The sequence below is a fragment of the Pinus tabuliformis genome, chromosome 3_1 (assembly GCF_031772625.1).
Source record: "Pinus tabuliformis cultivar Carrire ecotype Pingquan chromosome 3_1, CPIR1, whole genome shotgun sequence".
NCBI lineage: Eukaryota > Viridiplantae > Streptophyta > Pinopsida > Pinales > Pinaceae > Pinus > Pinus tabuliformis.
The window spans coordinates 924,808,583-924,827,734 of NC_142301.1; the positions used below are offsets into that span (position 1 = coordinate 924,808,583).

General features: G+C 42.8%; 1 pseudogene across 1 annotated transcript in view; it reads left to right on the forward strand.

Moving 5' to 3' along the window:
- LOC149190766 (potassium transporter 11-like) overlaps positions 1 to 19,152 on the forward strand; it is a 282,888-nt pseudogene that overhangs the window by 161,815 nt on the left and 101,921 nt on the right. The window contains exon 6 of the transcript XR_016256020.1: positions 18,631 to 18,681. The product of XR_016256020.1 is annotated as a potassium transporter 11-like (transcript). The remainder of the gene's footprint in view (positions 1 to 18,630; positions 18,682 to 19,152) is intronic.

Genomic DNA, 19,152 nt, shown 5'->3' on the forward strand with positions numbered 1-19,152 from the left:
ATTATCCTTAAGGGCCCTGAGGATGTCTTGGATCTCTCGGATCCAATCTTTGGCCTTTAGGGCTCGACTGTCTCCAAAACCAATGTCAGCAAAAGATAAAGCATCATAACCATACATGGCACAGAAAGGAGTCATACCAATGGACATATGATGTGTAGTGTTGTAGCAGTACTGTCCCAAGTGTAGCCATTGAATCCATGCCCTTTGCTGCCTTGTCACATAGTTCCTGAGATAACCCTCTAGCCATTTGTTCACCCTCTTTGTTTGTCTGTCGGTCTATGGATGGTAACTGGTGGTCGGGGCTAGCTTGATGCCTACTAGCCTGAAAAGCTCCTACCAGAATCCCCCCATAAATCGGTTGTCCCGGTCACTGATTATAGTCTTAGGGAGTCCATGTAGGCGAAAGACTTGCCTAAAGAACAACTCTGCTACCTGTGAAGCTGAATACCATGTCGGAATGACAAAGAAATGTGCGAACATGGTCAGTTGGTTGACCACCACAAAAATGCAATATTTCTCCTGCACCGAGGGAAGCCTCGTGATGCAGTCCATAGAGATACTCTCCCATTTCCCCTTAGTAATGGGGAGAGACTGCAACAATCCTGCTGGATGGGTCAACTCCCCCTTGTTCCTCTAACAAGCCTCACACTCCTGCACATATCTCAATCAATGTTTTAAAACTCCGACTTCGACTCCGACTCGGCCGAGGGTCGACTCCGACTCCGACTCCGATTCGGTATCGACTCGGCCGACTCGATTTCAATGACTTGGTCATTGTAAAAAATACATTAAATATTTATTTTTTATAAAAACACATAATTTTAAAGATTTTCATTCATGTTTCCAAACACACAGCATTAGAATATAGATAGAAGACAACATATTATCAAAGTAGGCTCATGAATATATCCATTATATCAAAATGGCACCCAGTGCATTGTCCAATACATACACGATGATGATATAGAGATCAAAACAAAAACAAATAACCAAGGAGGCTATAAATGGCCTCTACAACAAAACTCTGTGACCAGTACTACTGGCTACTGCTAGAGTTGCCAACATCATCTGGCTCAGTGTTACTTGGGAACGGGAGCGAAAGTGGGGAGCAAGAGCGAAAACGGGAGCTGGAGCGACATTTTCAGAAGCTCCTTGTTTGGGAGCGAATCCTGGAGAAGTTCGACAACCAATGTCACTAACATCAAGGTACAAAGAGGGATTGGTGCTCTTGGTTAAATACGAGTTCCATACCCTAATACAGGACAAAATTCAATGGAAACATTGCAATCCTCCAATCCTGAAATCCTGAAAATCTGATAAGTCTGCTGAATTTTGAATGAAATCTAAAATTCTACTTTCTCCATATGAAATCCAATGAGGCCAGAACCACTCTCAAACATCCTGAGTCATTTCATGGTAATGTTAAAAATTTAAGTAAAAGGATGAAAATGAAGATTAAGGAGAATGTCACTTTTACTTTAAGAATTTAACATTACCATGAAATTTGAGTAGCATATCAATACTAGGAGAGGTGAATGGACCCCAAATAGCACTTAACCAATTTAGAAAACACCTTGGAGTCCCCAACAATCAGCTAAATGTTAAAAAGTTAAAAAAAAATTAGAAAAATCGTTGTTTTTTGTGGGGACTGGCTAGATTTAATGACTCGGCCGAGTAGATGTGGAAACGGCCGGGTTGACCGAGTCATGATTGACTCGGCCGAGTCATGCAATAACTCGGTCGAGTCAGTCATGACTCGACCTCCCGAACTGGTTTTTCTGCCGAGTCATAAAATTCTTCAATGACTCGGATCAACTCGGCCGTTTCGGATTCGATTCGGCCGAATTTTAAAACTATGATCTCAATACGTCTTCCTTGAGGCCCTTCCAGGTGAAGCGCTCTCTCACTGCCATGTAGGTCTTTCTGAATCCCTAGTGCCCAGACAAAGGGGAATCATGAGCTACATGAAGGATACGCTCCCTCAACTCTGGCCCCGAAACCAAAAATATGCGCCCATTATAGTAAATAATCTCGTCCATCACCCTATAACGCTCATTTGCATAACTTCCCTCCAAGATCTCAAATGCCCGACGATCCTTGGAGTACTCCACTAATAGCTACGCCTTCCAGTCATGGCAGATGCTCATGAGTGAAAGTCCTGCGGGCCTCCTAGATAGTGCATTAGCTACCACATTTTACTTCCCCCGTACATACTCAAGATCAAAATTGTAGGCCTGTACCTTGCTGACCCATCTCTATTGTCTGTCGTTGAGGCCTTGTTTCCCATGAAGTGGTGAAGACTGTTGTGATCTGTCTTCACCCAAAATCTGTTACCCACTAAATACTGTCGAAACTTGGCCAATGCATGCATTATGGCCAACATTTCCTTGTTGTATATGGAATACGGCCTCTCATGAGGTAGGAGCTTCCAACTCTTGAAAGCAATGGGGTGCCCACCTTGGGACAAAATTGCCTCAATCCCCTCACCCGATGCGTTGCACTCCAATGTGAAAGGTTGCGTGAAGTCTGGAAGTGCTAATACCGGGCAACAACTCACCACCTCCTTGAGGCGATCGAATGATGTCTACGCTCCCTCTGTCCATGTAAAAGCCCCCTTCTTAGTCAGATCAGTGACAGGTGCTGCCAACTGTGAGAAGCCCTTAACAAACTTTCGGTAGTAAGTACAGATGCCCAAGAACCCTCTCAGTGTTGTCACATCTCTAGGCACTGGCCAATCTTGAATGGCCCTGATCTTCTCCTCGTGCACCTTGACCCCATCTACGCCTATGATGTGTCCCAAGTAGAGCATCTCCGTTAGCCCAAACTCGCACTTGGACATCTTGGCGTAGAACTGTTGCTCCTCCAAGATAGGTAACACCACCTCGAGATGCTACAAGTGCTCCTCCCATGTCCTGCTGTAAATCAAGATATCATCAAAGAATACTAGCACAAATCTCCTTAGTTGACCTTTGAACACATGGTTCATGCATGACTGAAAGGTAGCAGGTGTGTTGGTCAACCCAAAAGGCATGACCAAGAACTCGAAATGCCCATAATGACATCTGAAAGTCGTCTTTGGAATATCCTGCACCCTCACCTGAATTTGATGATACCCAGACTGCAAGTCTATCTTAGAGAAGTATTTGGCCCCTCTAAGCTCATCCTTGAGCTCATCAATACACGGAATGGGATACCGGTTCTTCAATGTCTTCTTGTTGAGAGCCCTGTAGTCCATGCACATGTGAAGGGTCCCATCCTTCTTCTTCACTAGCACAACTGAATAAGCAAATCGACTCTAACTCGGTCGATGTGGCCCAATGCCAATAGCTCCCTGATGGCCCTCTCAATCTCATCCTTATAGGCTTTGGGATGCCTATATGGTGTAGTGATGATTGCCTGCACAATAGGCTCCAACGCTATAGTGTGCTCAAACCCCCTGTCAGGTGGTTGCCTTGGTGGTATATCTCCAAAAACTACCGGATATCTGTCCGTTATCGCCTGTATATCTGGATGTGGCGATTTGGCCCGTCCCCTAGCCTCTGAAATCGTCAGCTCTACTGCCCATGCTATGTCCCCATGTCTCAAATCGGCCTCCATCCTGTGGGCCGAAACCATCTGTGGAGGATATGAATGCATGCCCCAAAGAACCACTAGTTTACCATCCGGCCCGGTAAACTCCATCACTAGTTGCCTCCAGTCGGTGGTAACTTGACCAAGGGACAACCATTGGACACCCATCACCACATTGGTGTCTGGTACGTCCACCACAAAGAAATGATCTGTCATCGAATAGTTCCCCATGGTCACTATCAAAGCGGGAACATATCGAGTGCACTGCATAGTTCTGTCTCCTGGTACCAGAACTGAAAACCCCTCAAACTCTGCAGTGGTGATGCCTCTCCTCTGGACCATCTGAGCATCAATAAAATTGTGGGTGGCCCCATTGTCTACTAAGACTGAGACACGCTGCCCTTGCACTGTGCCTTTGATCCTCATGGTCAAAAATTTGTGAACCCTGCACATAGTGGCCAGGACTCCCCCAAATTGTGCAAAAGATGCTTCCCCATGTGGTGGCGGTGGTGGTGGTCCCCTCTCTATGGGATCCTCCCTATCACCCCCACCAAGCTCCAACTCCACCTCATCCTCCTGATTGTTGTCGGAGAAAACCTCGATATAATGGGCCTTTCCTGCTGTGCACCGATGGCCCAGTGCCCATGGCTCCCGACATGTGAAACACAACTTCCTCCTCTTGAGGTCTCTCCTGGTCTCATTGTCCAACTGCCCTCGCCCTACTCTTTGTGCTGGGGTGCTCTAGTGTCACTCCCCTTTTGAGGGTAGGGAGTGCGTGGTGGAAAGGGTGCCCAGGTCTTGGGGATGGCCCCCTGCAAGTCTCTCGTACAAGTCACAGCCTCCAATAGAGTAGAGGGTCTGCGTGACTTCACCAGTCCACACAGTGGCTCCGTCAGCCCCTCCACAAATGTGTATACTCACCTAGCATCTGAAAAATCTGGTACCACGACTGAGACCCTCAAGAACTCTGAAATATAATGCTCTAGATGTCATTTCTGCCTGAGCTAGCTCAACTCCCTAAAGTGAGCCTCCAGATCCCTCCGATCAAAACGCTCCACTACTCTTTGTGTGAAATCTTCATAGGAGGTCACTTTGGCATGCCCCAGAGCGGAAAAGCCATGAAACCACCAGTCGTGTGCCTCCCCCTCCAAATGCAATGTGGCCATTTTAATGGCCTCTACCTTCGTCATCCTGTTGAGCTGGAAATATGTGTCCAGCTTCTCCACCCAAGCACGAGTTGTGCACTTGGTAGTGCCATCGTAAGTGGGGAAGTACATCTTCCCAATGGTACACTGCAACTCGTAGTTCTGCGTGCCATGGCCTCCATAACTCCTTCCCTTCTCATTCTGCTTGAGCTAGCAAAAATCTCTGAACGATAGTGCTTCTCTGAATTCTGCTCCCATGGAATGCCACTTCCTAAAATGTTCTCCCATAGGCGATTGATCATCAACTCCTCCTGGTTCACCTTGTGCCAAGGGTTGGAAATAAGGTAGTGTTGCTCTAGTTGGTCCACTGGAGGATGGTGGTTGCGCAGCAGGTGAAGGGTGGTCAAGGTGCTGAGAGGCTTCCGAAGTCTATCCAAATAGAATATTTCGGTGAGTACTTCGTTCCGGTTCTGCATTTTGATCTCATCTAACATCTCCTTCTGCCCTTTTGCCAAATCGCTCAGAGGCTTCAATGTGAAAATTTGGGAAGCCTAAAATTTCTACTGCAGCAACTGATTAAGTTTCTTTTATTTGTTAATTACTGAACAAATTATTTACTGCTTCCTACAACAAATATCGAAACTAATACACTACAACCTTCACCAATTAAAATTATATGCGGAAACAAGTAACTGAGCAAGAAAGAAATACACAACACATTACACAATTATTTTTGGACAAATGTCCTCAGAAAAACCCAATGCGGGAAAACCGGTGTAGCAGTTGAGGGTTTGTATTATTAAGCAGTAGTTTTCTGAATACAATCTTTGGATGCCTTACTAGCTATCCAATAAAGAGAATTTGACTGACAAAATATTAGTGAGAAGTACCTCACACTATCACTGGCGATCCCTACTGATCCAACCACAGAATGGCTTGTCCCTGTGAAAATTCCTATCCTCAAGGAACCCATTCTGCAGCAAAACTGATTTTACTTCTCCTACTTGATTTTAATATACATTATCATGTTATTTTCTGAATACTGAAGTAAATTACTTCTGCAGCCTACACTAGGACACCATTGTTTTTGGACAAATGTCCTTAGAAAAAACCAACTTGGGAAAACTGGTGCAGCAGTGAGGGTTTTATTTTATTATGCAACAGTGAAATCTAAGTACATCTATGAATGCCCAACTGGCAATGCAAACAGCAAGAAAATAGGGCAGAGATATTCCCTAAGCAACCCTGACACTCGTGTTTCATGCACTCGCGTTCCTGTGCTCGTGTTCTTGCACTTGCGAGTTCCTACACTCGCGCGTTCCTGCACTGGCGTTCTTGCACTGGGAATAACTCAACCTCTTGCTACTGCCTCTTTGGATCTGGAAATCTTCCTCCGGATCACTGTCCCTGTCTCTCTACTGCAAAAGATTTCTTTGATCAGAAGTTCCTCCTGAGAAATTCTCACTTCAGAAATTTGATATCTTGATCTCTCGGTGTATTTTCCAAATGACCCTCAAGCCCCTTCTTATATCTTCCTGTTGGACAACCAACGGCCTAGATTAACTCTTAATCAAAGGCTCGGATCGTTTTGACTTGATCTCTGTCTTTATCTAGAAGATTCACCTACAATTAGATTAATACCCATTATATTTTAATTCCCCATTAAAAATATTAATTATTTTAATAAAATTGTTTCTGGGTGGAATTTTCCAAAATGGTTTCTAGGTTCTTTGGAATGCATGTGCCCAAGCCTCCCCGCAAAATTTGAGGCCTAGAGCACATTCGATGCTACCCCAAATCAACACTCCCTTTTAGCAAGGAATGTGCTCGAGCAATATACTGATGCTGCATATTGCTCTGACTCTGAAGCATCGTCCTCTATGCTGTTGATGTCTGACATGCTGTCCACCAACTACTGCGTTGCTGCTGCTACTATACTGCTGCCTTTGACACTGCCACTGCCAATTCTACATTTGTACTACAACTCCCTCTCAAATGTGCATCTGCTATGCTACTAGCACTGCGACTGCTAACACTGCATCCATACTGCAAGTCAGTTGCTGAGAGAAGTAGCTGAAAACATCCAAAACTGGATAAGTATCCCGTGGATACACCTCGGTGTTGAAAGCTTGGCTGCTGCTAGTCCCACGCTATCTTATGAAGCCACTGCGTTGCTGAAGCTCTGCACTGTGCCTCCATGCACTGCTGCCTCTCTGCTCTGCGCTGCTCAAGTTTTGGCGCTGCTAACTACTGCATCTGTCGCTCCAACACTCCATGGCACCAGCAAAAAACTCCTCCATCCCGTTACTATTGATCATGGGTTCCCATAGTAAGGTGATGATCCAAGAGGTGGGCTCCTCAAGGATCCTGCCCATCTGTAGCTCTATCAAACTACAGTTCTATATCAGCCCACCTCCCTCCTAGAGGTATCTTGGTTGTCATGGCGAACTCCTCCTCCTATTTGATCTTTGCGGTTACAACCTTAGGATCTTGCTTCTCATCCTTGTCCTTTTTCTTCAAGGGACACTGGGATGCATAGTGGTCCATCTCGCCACATCTAAAACACTTCACCTTGGAGATGTCGTTCTTTCGTCTCTGTTGGCCCTGCTGCCCCTTCGAAGCAAGGGCTGTGTTATCCTCCTCCTCTACTTTGGGCTTCGACCCACTGCTGCTGCTGCTTCCGTCAAGTTTGACCTTGACCAAGTCTCTCCTCATCTCTTATTTTTTTAGAGCTGCCCACATCTCATCCCAATTTGGCAATGCTGGTCTGCCTAGGATATTCTAGACAAAGTCTTATCATTCATCCGAGACAGAATTTAGAGCCAGTCTCACTAACTTTGAATCCTGAGGTGTATACCCCGTAGCCGACAACTCATCACGGGTCTCCTTCAACTTTGTGAGGAATGGATCCACACGTTCTCCCTTCTGCATCTGTGTAGATCTCAACTTCTGTTCCAAGTACATCTTCCTATGCTCGGAAGATCCTTGATACAATGTGGTCAAAGCATCTCACATCTCCTTAGCAGCTGCTTTGCTAGCAACGTAGCACCCCACGTGATCCTTGACTCCATCCAGGATCATCCTCTTGGCCTTTGCCATTTTAGCTCTGTACTTCTTCAGTGGATTTGCATCCGCAAGGACAACTACCACACTATCAACATACGTCTTGAGGGCATGCTCATCTAGAATGAAAGACATTCTAGCCTTCCAGATGACATAGTTGGAAGCTCCGTCCAACTTGTCCTGATCCCTCAAGCCACTGGTTGCCATATCCTTCGAAAAATGTTGAACAACTCCCTCTTTCTCCCTACTGCGTAGCTTCTAGGCTGGCTTACGTACTCCTTGATGGAGTTGGTAAGTCTATTGCTCCTCTGTTGCCCAGCAAATGATAAATACCGATTTACTCGGCAAGAAACTACTGAGGAAGTATTCCTTCACTATGCGATCTGCTTCCTTCTTTTGACGACTTTTTTGCCCAGCACTTAACTTGCAGAAAACTATGTCCCTCTAGCTTTGTGTTGAGGATCTGCGTGGCTCCCTTTGCCTTGGCAAATTCTCGATCCGACAGTCTTACCTCTTTGTCGACTCACTCAGAGAGAGACAACCCCGAATATATCACCCTCCTGGCTAGAATTGCGCAATCCCTCAAGGGATTCGAACTGTTACTTGCTGCAGCAAGTTGGCCTTTGCTTCAGTGCTAGATCGGCTCTTCCTATTTCACATCAACAACTCTGATACCATGTGAAAATTCCTAAATCTAACAATCTCAGGAATCCTACTGCAACCAACTGAATCTACTTCACCTAGATCGTAAATTACACTACAAACTTATTTCAGATATCTTCTTGAAACATTGATGGAAATTACTGAAGAAACCTACACCAAATTAAATATGATTCTGAAACATAGAAACTGAGAAAGGAAATACAAACACATAGGACACCATTGTTTTTGGACAAATGTCCCAGGAAAGAACCAACTTGGGAAAACCAGTGCAGTAGTGAGGGTTTCATTTTATTATGTATTAGTGAAATTTGAGTACATCTATGGATGGCCAACTGGCAATCCAAACATCAAGAAAATCTGGCAGAGATATTCCCTAAGCAAACCCGACACTCGTGTTGCCTACACTTGCGCATTCCTGCACTTTTGAGTTCCTACACTTGCGCGTTCCTGCACTCGCGCGTTCCTGCACTCGCGAGTTCCTGCACTCACGTGTTCCTGCACTGGGAATAACTCAACCTCTTGCTACTGCCTCTCTGGATCTGGAAATCTTCTTCCGGATCACTGTCCCTACCCCTCTACTGCAAAAGATCTCTTCGATCAGAATTTCCTCCTGAGAACTTCTCACTTCAGAAATTCGATCTCTTGATCTCTCGGTGTATTTTCCAAATGACCCTCAAGCCCCTTCTTATATCTTCTTGTTGGACAACCAATGGCCTAGATTAACTCCTAATCAAAGGCTCAGACTGTTTTGACTTGATCTTCGTCTTTATCTAGAAGATGCACCCACAATTATATTAATACCCATTAATATTTTAGTTTTCCTAATTTTAGACTTAGGAACCCCATTAAAAATATTAATTATTTTAATAAAAATGTTTTTGGGTGGAATTTTTCAAAACGGTTTTTGGGTTCTTTGAAATGCATGTGACCAAGCCTCATTGCAAAATTTGAGGCCTAGAGCACATCCGATGCTACCTAAAATCAACACCTCATACTATCACTGGCGATCTTGAGTGATCCAGCCACATAATGGATTGTCCCTTGTTGCCTCTGCGTAGGCCCAACGTCACAGCTCCTAGGGACAGTGTCACCCCTTCTGTTGATCGATTTGCCTTTCTGAGACTTTGATTCTGTTGTCCCGACCTCACACCCTAGCTTCCGACTTCAGAAATCGATCTCTCCAGCAAAAATGTGGATCTCCTCAAGGCTTTGCGCTGCCTCTCCCAAATCTCTCTCTACCTCCTCTGATGAGTATTCCCGGATTAGGAGAAATCTCCAACTGGAACTATCCCTGCTTCTGATTACAAGAAATCACTTCGATCTTCTCTCTAGCAACTACTGCGTTGCCCTCTCTGAGAAATTCGATCTCTTGATCTCTCTCCAATGTGTTTTCCAAATGTCCATCAAGCCTCTTCTTATAATCTTCTCGTTGAGTAACCAACGACCCAGATTAGATTCTAATCAGTGGCTCAGATCATTTTGTCTTGATCCTCGTCTTCTTCTAGAAGTTTCACCCCCAGTTTAATAAATATCCTTTAATTATTTTAATTTCCTAAGTTTAAACTTAGGCCTCCATTAAAAATAATTAATTATTTTAATAAAACCTTCTCCGGGTGGAATTTCCCAAAACGATTTCTCTGTATTCTGGAATACATGTGTCCTAGCCTTCCTGCAAATTTTGAGGCTTAGAGCACATCCAATGCTACTAGAAATCAACATTCAAGAGACTGTGAATGGCAATCTCCTCTGCTATTTGGTTCCCCCATGTCTTCAGCTACCACCGCCTTCCCACGGTCCTCTGTGTCTGGAGTGATCTCTAATTCCCTTTCCCTGCTTCGGTACCTTTGTCTCCTAAGGGTAATGTTCTATCGGTTCTCCTCACTCATAGGAAAATCCCCCATGGTTGAGCCAAGATCTAAGCTTTGATACCACTGTAATGTTCCAAAATAGGAAAAATAGTGATATGCATGCAAATAACAATTTTCACCACAAAAATTTCAAAACAATTAGAAAACACCCATAACTATTAGAGATATGGAAGCAACTGAGCTATTTTATTATAAACTGGCGCAAGAGTACAAGATATGGAAGGAATGCACTTGGGCTTGCCTCAAAGGCAAGTGGAGCAAAGCCTAGGTGAAGCAATGACAACCCGAAGCTACAATTAACGGATCAAGTGCTGCACTGCGCAGTCCCCAACAATTTTTCATTGTCTGCTGCAAAGATATGGCTGAAAACCCCACCCCCAATGCTCAGAAAATTCTGCAAATTTATATCTAGGCTCCTTAGGCAAAACCCACAAAAACCCATAAATGGTTTGGCCTAATTTCGACCTTCGAAAATCAACCCCCAAAAGGCCCTACGCCCTCCAAAACTGTTGAAGCACACTCCCTGCCAGTACACCAATAAATTCCTCCTCAAACACTCCGGAAAGGTAGCAATCACCTCCACTAATGCTTTCCTTATCTCTCCCGACAAGGATCAAATTCAATCGCTGAGTCTCCACCTCCCACATGTGCCCAATCTCTGCCTTCTGCGCTAGCCCAGGAAGTGCGAAATCTCCACGAATGATAACTCTTTCCTCTAGCCCCAAACTCACCCAAATGGAAGCAAATCACCAAAACTTCTCTTCCGAAATTTCTCCCGGCCAAAGCTTCCTCGAAGGATGCTAAAATCACAACTCGGTTTCTCCTACTGCGTCCTCCAGAAATACGCACCACCTAGAGACACTGAATTCAAATGCTGGAAACCACACTGAAAATCACCTTCAAAAGCTTATAGATGAACCTCTAGGGTGGCACTCGAAGTCCCCCGAAGAAAGGGTGAGTTCTCCACTTGGAAAACTCTTGCTAAACAACAAGTGCCTTGGCTAGGCAGCTCGAGCAACTGAGAAGAAATTCGATATGCCAAAGATGATGAAATGAGGAGTGCTACCTTCCTTTTATAGATTTTGTGGAGCCTTTTTCCCTCCAATGTCCATTTTCCCTCCTTAGTGGGTCCCTCACTAATTCATTTATTTTCCCTCTCATGCAATTCGAACTATTGGTTTAGGGAGTGTGTATTTTCCTTGTGTGAGTGGCCCCCACATGCTACTAACAAAACCAAAATAACTTACTTCCAACTCCTAAGTCTCCTAAGAAAATCGAATGGGCCCCCATCTCCTCCAAAATTGGCCCAAAAATGTAGAAATTAATCCTGTTCCAAAATAATTTAGGAAGGGACATTACAAAAAATGAGACAGAGAATTTAGGTCCAGTGATTAGGGAAAAACCCACAAGGGGAATACCCAACCAGATTCTTCTTCTATTAGATATCAATTGTTCAACAGAGATATAAAGTACAATGAGAGATCAAGAGAATGAGTAAGTTCACCCAAATCTGAACAAGTTGTAGCATGAAGATCATTGGTAGCAACAACAGATGCAAACACTGAATCAACCTTCCCTTCAACTGAATTAACACTAAAACACTGAAGCACTAAATCAACCTTGGCTCACCAAGTTCTTCTCTTACTCTCCAAGTCTCTCTCTCTCACAATCTTCTTCAAGTCTCTCCAACTCTCTCTCTCTCAAGTTTGAATTCTTCTTTCACAATGCACAAGTAGTAGTAGTCAGGTGAGAAGACATGAGACACATATATAGGAGGAGCAATGAATTCTTGTCATAAAGGAGGAGAAATACGCATGCCTTGAGGAAGAGTAACATATGCCATTTAGGGGAGTGTAACTCATGCCATTAAGGAGAGAAATGCATGCCTTAGTAACTTATGCCATTAAGGAGAGGTATGCATACCTTAGTAACTTATGCCATTAAGAGAGGAACACATGGCTTAGTAACTTATGCCATTAAGAGAGATATGCATGCCTTAGTTAAGGAGAGTGTAACATATGCATTGAACGGAGCGTAAGAGGAATCCTTTATGACATGCCTTTAATGAGTATAAGAGGAATATGCCATGACTTTAATGAATGCATAAGAGAGAGTGTAACATATCATTAGGAGAGAGAGAGAGTTACATAGTGCCATTGAGTCATCAAGGAGAGAGTGCTAAGTGGTTGAGGTGATGAAGGTAAGGTGACTTGTAATTCCTTTTAATAATAATATCACAGTTTCATAAAGGACAATAATAATAATTTTAATAATAGTGATGATTAAGTCTAGATTGAACTATTAGGATTGATTAATGATAATTTAAATTATTTTCCTTCAACTATATTTTATTACCAATTGATGCAAGGTGATTTACTATTTTTAGAAATTCATACTTGAGATGCTAGACATGACTTTCTATTTTTAGAAAGTCACTCCAGAATTGCGAGAAATGAGATTTTATATAAGGAAATTCATCCCCGATTCGCCAATTTTCAGCTACTTGAAGGTCAGATATACAAGAAGAAAGTCAAATCTGAGCGTTGGAAGGTCATATTTTCAAAAGGAAAGTCAAATCTGAGTGTTGGAAGGTCATATTTTCAAAAGGAAAGTCAAATCTAAGTGTTGGAAGGTCAGATATGCAAGAAGAGTTAGATTTGTGATCTGAAGGAGAATCTCTAGCAGATCGAGATGTTGTAGTGTGATTGTAGAGGGACTAGTTGCCAAGGACTTCAAACAATCCAAGGACCTTGAGCTGAAGGAAATAACTTAGGTATGCATTTGATTTATTGGGCAGATTGAAGATTTAAAGCATCAGATCTCAAGCCCTATATCATTCAAAGGATCAAGGTTCCTGGGGAGCGAGAGTGACATTTTCGTAAGTGCCCGGTTTGGGAGCGATTTTTTATATGATATATATATTTTTTATATTTTGATGCATATATGTGAACAAAAGCATGTAGAATGATGAATTAGATGTAAAAAGCATAAAAAACATAGATTGAACCATATAACAACAATCATCTAGAAAGTTATAATCTTCATCAACCACGCCCACAAGTTAGTAACATACAACATATTGAGTCTCATGATTCATCAATCTTAAAGTTTCAAGCTTTCAAAATTCAATATATAACGTTTATCATAATTGATCACCAAAGTTGTACTTGTAAACTAAGTGTAACCATTACAACAAAGAATATCTAACATGAAATGAAACAACTTTCGACTTTCACAAAGCATCATATTCATAATTCATTACCAATGAGTTATAATTTTGCCAACTTCAAACTTAAATTGTCATATATTGATAATTGTTTACAAAAAATATCATAATAAATATGAAAGAGTCAACAATTATTAAAACTACTAGAAACTAGAAACTAGAAAAGACAAGTCAATCTATTATCTACAACTTCCTCTTGCCACCACGAGCAATGTCTAATTTCTGAGCCGGTCGTGGTGGTCTTCTAGGAGTCTCCTCCCGCACAATCACACAACTAGAACCAAAAGGCACATGCCCTCCACGTGAGGATGTAGATGGAGGCGGCGACAACAAAGGAACAATACTTGGAACTCGAGCATTGGCACTGCTACTGGATGGTGGGGGTGGCATGGTTGTTGTTGCTTCATCATCATCTCTCATAAGTTCTGCTTCCAATTCTTCAAGATGTAAGGTGCCATCCTCCAAATTATCGTCCTCTGGGTGGTTGTCCCAAATTTTATATGTTGGATCCTCATAAGCCTGATCACAATAATGACTCAACGACCTCAAGTTGTAGTGCACATAAACCAAGTTTTCTGCCCAGTTTGCATTCAGTCTGTTTCTTCTCACATTATGTATGAAGTTGTAGGTGCTCCAACACCTCTTCGAAAAAAGTATTTACAACCTGTGAGAGAACTTTTTTGCCAATTTTGGCAAAAGTCCCATGCCGCCATATGCTTCCCACCATGTGAGAGCATCAAATCTGTCTCTATCTTCCATTGCATGCAAAGAACCAAACAAACTAGTGCAACTGAAGTATCTACCTAAGTCAAGTCGCAAATTAACACACTCCTCCTTGTTGGGTACTAACTTGTTTAATTCTTGCTTATATCTTGTAGATACCTTTGGATCTGTATGGGGTTTGACCCTAACCCCACCCCCAGGTGCAGGTTGGCCCAACCAAGATGGAGAGTAGTATTTTGACATGAGGATATACGCCAAGGAAGGTAGTGGAACATTAAGTTTATTTCATCGTGTACACAGACAATTGTGAATAAGTGTATACAAGTTGGGATCATCTTTCTGAACAATATCTTTTATTTGCCTCAACATGGTACCCATCTGCTCATACACCTCCCTAATCACTGGTTCATCTGTATCTACAAAACGAATTATGTTATAAATGGGCTTGGTGAATTCCAATACTTGCCTCACACGTGCCCAAAATAGACCATCAAGAGCGATCTGCTCCACCTGTTCAAAACCTTGCTTGTCAGCTGCATTTGTAGCCTTGTCCTTTAATACCTGCCAGTGTGGACTTGATACCATGCTAGCCAATGACTCTCTTACCTTCAAAAGGCGCTTGAAGGCGAGGTAATAGCTAGCAAATCTAGTCTTCACAATCTTCAACAATTCCAATCTTCAGTGACTGCGGAAAAGCCCATGGGTATTGCTTATGATTTGTAATAAATTTTATCATTTGTTTGCCTCTCTTGTACAAATCACCAATCCATTTGTATTGTTGGTTTTTGCTCTTAATAATACGATGCATCAAAAGGTTCATTGTGTGAACCAAACACCCAGACCAAAATATGTTGGGGTATTTATCCTCAATAATTGCTCCTGCTACCTTACAATTAGTAGCATTATCAGTGATGACTTGGATGACATTGTATGGCCCAATATGTTCAATTGTTTCAAGTAATGGTTCTGCAATGTTGATGTCGGTCTTGAACTTCTCTGAGTAATCATATGCTGAAAGAAAGATGGCACCACTAACAGACACAACAAGAACACTTATCAATGGCTTGCCTTTTACATTTGTCCATCCATCAGATACAATGGACACCCCATGCTCAGTCCAAGAATTTGTCATTCTACTCAAAGAATGTGATATTTTTTCTTTTTCATGATCAAGTCCAACGGTTCTAGCCTTGTCATACCCAGGGCTCTTGTATCCTTTGGGGGCATCATTTATGGCAGAAACCATTTCATGCCAATAAGGTGAGAAAGAACATTGAATGGTATCCCACATGCATAAAGAAACCGGTAAATTTTTGAATCCACATCATTCCTACACCCTTCATCAAGGAAATCTGATATGGTTCTACGCCTTAAAGAGATGTTTGTTCTTGTGCCTCCATATCCACTACCATGAGAGGATGCTGAAGGAGTTCTTTATGCATGTTGATGTGATTATGAGCTATGTTCAAAGAAACAATTTGATTTTTTAGATTTGTATTGGGCTTCCTCCTCTTCCCTTATGTATTTGGCTCTATCTATTGTTGACACACTTGCACAAGTTTTGATTCCAATTGGTTTATCTTCATCCCATGGCCTTTTCACACAGAGGTGCCTTCTAGCACGGGTGTATGAAACTGTGTAAGTTTTGTTGCAATGGGGGCATTCAAATTTAGGGTTTCAACCCCCTTTCCCTCCTTCAGGGCTGGAAATATTTCCACAATGGGGTTGGTCTTGTTTAGTTTTTGGAGCCTCATCATGTTCACTCTCTTCTTCCTCACCAAGGTACTCCTCTCTAGGGTTTTCATCAAATCCATTATAACCCATTTCTTCATCATGATCAACCCTCCTTCTACTCTCCAACACCACAATAACCAAAAACGAAACCAAGAAGAAGAAAATGCCAAGCCATATAACTATGATGTTTCAACTTTGAAGTTTTGAGTCTGCAAAAAAAAGGAGGAATGAGAATGGGAAAGATATTTTTTATTTTATTTTTTATTTAGCAATGAACATAAAAAAAATCCTAGATTAGAGTGTAGATCCTACCTCTTTGGCCTTCAATCCCAAGCTCCAATCTCCCTTGCAGGCTCCTCAAGCTCCTCCAAGCTCCTCTTTCTTGCTCTCTCTAAGCTCCAAACTCTTTCTTGCTCCTCTTGCTCTCTCCAATGGATGAAATTGTGAATAATGGGAGGAGAGAGGGTCTTTTTATCCTTTTCCCCCTCCTTTGCCTCCCGTTCCTCTCCCTCTCTGTTATCGATTGTCGCCCCTCTCTCAGCCGCGCGCCTCCTTTTCCGGCGCCGAACTGGAGCGTTTTTTATGAGGGGAAGCGGTCGGGAGCGATCGCTCCTTGACTGCTCCCCCTCTTAAAAATCGCTCTCGGAGCGGTTAAGGAGTGACTGCTCCCTTAAAACCAAGGAACGTTTTTTATAAAGGAAGTGCACTCCCGATTAGCTCCTGAGCGGAGCGCGAATTGGGAGTGGGTTCGTGAGGGGGGGGGGTGCCCCCCACAACCCTGCAAAGGATAGACTGTGTATTTTACTATATACTATGTTTACTAGTTTGTATCGGGGTTTATGAAGGGCCATGATCTCTAGTACGGGAGTCCTAGTGTTTTCTTATTGATGGAATAATGAGAAATGGGATTTGGGCTCCTATATTGTTGTGTACTATTGTTGATTTCACTGTTGTTATATTTTTCGTTGTGCAAAGTTTCTTTGGAGTTGGGCTTCTCTAGTGTGTTGTGTTCCTAGCTAGGGCACATACCAAATCTAGAGGACATGGAAATTCCAACATGATATTAGAGCTACTTTTAAGAGCAAGTGGATCAGAGTGTACATAGGAAGCAACTCAAGAGGGAGCTGTGGAACTACTAGACATGGAGTAGAAGGTTCAGCAGAGAAGGTGCTTTGGCATGGACAAGATAGCTTCATGTGGATGGCAGGTTGATGGTGAGACAATATCTTCATTGGGTCGTGGGGTTGCACATCTGGTAGTAGAGCCATGTGTACCTGAGGTATTTGACCCAGGAAGATGAGGACTCATGCAAAGTTGAGTTGCGGTGGTCTACAGGTATTCCTAGGCCCAAGCCCTCATCTATGCAACCAAGCTTTACCGCAATCCCGCCAAAGGGATTCCTAGGCCCAAACAAGGAACATACACTACTAGGCTTTACCGTAATCCCACCATATATACCGGTCTAGAGATCACTAGGCCTATACAAGCATGGATGCCTCCGGATCTCTCCACCTAAACCGTGAGGAATTTGTCTGTCTCCACCTCTAGGCTTTACCGTATATCCCGCCATTCACCGATCGAGGATTCCTAGGCCCAACGAGGCTCCACCCTCTAGGCTTTACCGTATATCCCACCATTCACTGGTCGAGGATTCCTAGGCCCAACGAGGGTATACACAATTAGGCTTTACCACAATCCCACCTTCACCAGTCCAGGGATTCCTAGGCCTTGTGTTTTCTCCTGAGACCACCCCACTCAGTTTCAAAACCATCCGGCAATCCAACTCAACCAAGTAAGAGAAACCCCATCACACCATGGCTATCTGGAAATGGCAAGGCAAGGTGAAAACCACTGTCACACCTGGCAAGACTCATGACAATGACAAAAAGATAACTAAATACACATATGCATGTACCATGCATGCCAAAACTAGCAAGGAAATCATACATGCAACTCGATACCTGCAAGTAATTCCGCTGTAGCCACTAGATCCCACGCTTCCTTGCTTGATCTTTGCTTCCCTTTGCTTTCTTTGTCCTTCCTTAGCTTTTCTTCCTCCAATGCTAGAGTGATCCAAAAATGCTATAAGTGTCCAAGAGTATGAGGTAGAGAGTAGAGAAAAAGAGCTTCATGCTAAAACTGACAAAAAAGTTGTGAACTAATTTTCAGAAGCCTTTTTATCAATGAGGCCTCTATTTTCTTCATATTTCATTATTTTCCTTCATTTTCCTCCTCACATGCAACCTGTGACCTTTCACCTTCATTTTCTCCCATTTTCCTTTATTTCCATAAATAAAATGCCAATTAATGCCTATTGCCTTTTCAAAGTCTTTGCCATTGCTTTTGCCAATTTCCCTTAGCCATAATAAACAGAATGAACACCCGCTAGGATGTTTAGGATGTTTTGCCCAACATTCCACTTGGAATAAGTGTCCGATGACCTTGGTTATTATTTTTGCCTTTATTAACTTTATTACATAAACTTCAGGGGCTGTTACACTATTAAATAGAAAGGTTTTGGGCCTTCTTGGCTGGAATAATTTTGAATATTGTAAAAACAAAAATTTATAAATGAAGCCTTTTATTTGAGATTGTTTAATAGTTGGTAGCTCATATATTTGGGTTTTTTGTTTGGCAGTTCTGTCATCGGTTGGTGGCATCAAAGTTGACCACCCTAGGATGAGTAACGGTAAGCTTGCATGCCTTGCAGTTGCATTTTATCAATTTTCTTGTATCAGGAAACCTGTAGCCTGTGGCGCATTAAACTGCAGAAGGTAAAGTCGTTCATGTGTATCATTGCCTTTGTCGTACTATTCAAGAGTACTGCTTTGACAGATCAACCTATAAGTTGACACGTCCTAATGCCTCGCGATTATGATATATTTCCTAATTAAGCATCTTGTAACTCTCTTGCAGATGTAGTGGTTGTAGTTGCCTTGGTCATATTAGTTGGTGTATTCAGCATGCAGAGGTATGGTACAGACCGAGTTGGATGGCTTTTTGCTCCTGTGGTTTTGATTTGGTTTCTATCCATCGGCACCATTGGAGCTTACAATATATACAAACATAATCCAAAGTTCTAAGAGCATTTTCCCCTCATTACATTGTGGAATTTTTCAAGAGAGGGAAGAAGCGAAATTGGGTTTCGCTTGGAGGGATT